A 3,012-nucleotide genomic window follows, 5' to 3' on the forward strand; every position below is an offset into this window, starting at 1 on the left:
AGGCCTCAGGACCTGTGATGGGTGGGGAACCCTTCCTTTCTTCTCAAATGCCTTTAGGGCATTTTTTCCACTATCCTGGTTCTTAGCATCTGGCTGCCTCACTGCCAAGATAATGTCTTTAGCATCCAGTTTATCTCCTTCACCCTTGCATAGTTCTCCGGCTCTCCGTTTCTTTACGGCATAGGCAGGCTGCAAATTTTCCAAATCTTTATGCTCTGATTCCTTTTATTTTATTTTATTTTTTTTGTGACCGGTAAGGGGATCGCAACCCTTGACTTGGTGTCGCCCGCACCACGCTCAGCCAGTGAGCGCACCGGCCATCCCTATATAGAATCCGAACCTGCGGAGGGAGCGCTGCTGTGCTCCCAAGCGCAGCACTCTCCCGATTGCACCACGGGCCGACCCACTGATTCCCTTTTAAATTCTGGCTTTACATCATGATTTTGCTGCCATAACTCAGAGTAGGCTCTTAAAAGCAACCATGCAGCTTCCTTAATGCTTTGCTGCTTAGAAATTTCCTTGGCCAAATGCTGTGGTTCACAACTCTTAAGCTCCAACTTCCACAAAGTCCAAGGGCATGCACACAATGCAGCCATGCTCCTTGCTATGGTGTAGCAAGGGTTATCTTTTGTCCAATTCTCAATAAGTCCCTCATTTCTACCTGAGACCTCATCATCCACATGGCCTTTACTATCCACATTTCTGTCAGCATTCTGCTCGATGGCCTTTACTGTCCACATTTCTATCAGCATTCTGCTCACCACCACATGTCTCTAAGACATTCCAAACTTTCCCTCGTCTTTTTCTGTTCTTCTAAGTCCTCCAAACTCTTCCAACCTTTGCCCATTACCCAGTTTCAAAGCTGCATCTACATTTTCAGGTATCTGTTTAGCAGCACCCCACTCCTCGGTACCAATTTTCTGTATTAGTCACTTACATGTGAATAAGTGTAAAAAAGTGATTGCTTATTGTTTTAGTCCATTTTGTGTTGCTATAACGGAATTACCTGAGACTGGGTAATTTATAAAGAAGAGAGGTTTATTTGGCTTACGATTCTGGGACAGCTGCATCTGGCACGGGCCTCAGGCTGCTTCTACTCAAGTTTGATTCTACTCATGTCGGAAAGACAACAGGCAGCTGGCAGGTACAAGCAGATCACATGGCGAGAGGAAGCAAGAGAGAGCGAGAGGAGGTGCCAGGGTCTTTTCAAGCAAAGAGCTCTCACGTGGGAACTAATAGAGTGAGAACTCACTCACTACCCCTCCTCCCCCTGGGAGAGCATGAATCCATCCATGAGGGACCCGCCCCCATGACTTAATCAGTTTCCAACACCGCCACATTGGAGATCAAATTTCCTCATGAGTTTTGGAGGAGACAACACATCCAACTCCATCACCTGCTGTTCATATCATTACCCCAACTCCTACCTGCCCCTAGCGCCCACCTGGGTCTGTATGAGAAGGAGCCTAGGAAATCTAGACAGGTCACTTGAGCCAAGGGCTCAGGGGAAAGAAGTGGCTTTCCCCTCCCCCTCCTCTAGCCAGCTCTGGGGGAGGGACACTGAAGGCTTCTCTTTGAGAGGGTGCAGGTGCCTGAGGACAGGGGAGCCCGGCATCTCATCCCCTGGCTGGACATCTGCTTCCTCAAGGCCAGGATGCTCTTGCCCCAGGCCCACCTGAGCAGGGAAAAGAAGAGTAGACAGAAGGTGGTGGGGGTGGGAGTGTGGCGTGCTCAGGGGGCGGCTATACTCCAATGCTTGGCAGGACAAGGATGAGCGAGTCTCTTGTCGCTGTGTGGACTCTGTGGGAGGGTTGGAGCCATTTTGCCTGTCTTCCCTGGGAGGACCAGCCACTGGGAAAGGGACCTGCAGCAGCAGGACTGGAGGTGGACCCCAGGTGGCAGCTGAAGGGTTGTGGAAGGGGTGGAGCCAGCACAGGTGTCCCTTCAGCACAGGGCACTGAACAGGCAGGAAATCTAGCCAGGACCCTGCCAGCCCACCATGCACTGCATGAGAAGCCCTGCTCTGGAGCCAGCCACACGGAAGGGAGCTGTGACAAATAGAGCCCTGTATCTCTCCCTCTCCCTCCTTCCCACCCAGCTCTGGGCAGAGGGAGGCCAGGCCCAGGCCATCCCTCCCCACCCTCCAAGGCCCCAGGCATGGATTGGGGGGGGGGAAGGGAGCGGCTGATGAGATGTCAGGCGGAGTTTCAGTTGGCACTAGATGGGACTGAGCTTTTTTATTTTTTTTGTCTTTTTCGTGACCGGTAAGGGGATCGCAACCCTTGGTGTGGTGTCGCCTGCACCGCGCTCAACCAGTGAGTGCACCGGCCATTCCTATATAGGATCCGAACCCGCGGCGGGAGCGTCGCTGCGCTCCCAGTGCTGCACTCTCCTGAGTGCGCCACGGGGCTGGCCCTGGGACTGGGCTTTTTTGCTTCTGAAATTTGCCAGAAAGCCACAGGACCTGCTGGAGATGGTGTTAAAGGATGGGAAGAGGTTGAAGGCTGAATTTGAGGAGAAACAAATAAAAATATTTTGTGTTAAGGTCCTGCTGAGCTGAGATGGTTTTCAGTGGTCTTTCCTTACACCAATTCTGTGCCCCGGAGTGTCTAGCTCAGCGTGGGGCCCTCAGTGGGTGGTAGCACAAGGAACTGAGGGTGAGTGACCCCCGAAGTGAAGCTGAGCCCCCCGCCCTTGCCAGGCATGTCCTGTGCTGATCTGTGATCTAGGGCAATGCCACCTATGAAGTCCTACCCTGGAGGCTGAGGAGGACGGTAAGGCCATTAAACTGAACCAGCTGGGCATGGGGCCAGATGCCAATCCTCCCTCCCATCCTTCCTCTGTAGGGGTCAGGCTCAGGCCAGGGGCAGCTGACAGCAAAAGATCTTTGGAGACCCAGAGGATTAAAACCCATGATCTTAGAGCAGAGGCAGGAGGCCCCAGCCAGGGCAGGGAGACAAGATGGTGTGTCTCCCCCCCCCCCGACCCCTGCCATGGCCCTTAGCCCAGGCC

The sequence above is a fragment of the Galeopterus variegatus genome, unplaced genomic scaffold, assembly GCF_000696425.1.
Source record: "Galeopterus variegatus unplaced genomic scaffold, G_variegatus-3.0.2 Scaffold2952, whole genome shotgun sequence".
NCBI classification, from domain to species: domain Eukaryota; kingdom Metazoa; phylum Chordata; class Mammalia; order Dermoptera; family Cynocephalidae; genus Galeopterus; species Galeopterus variegatus.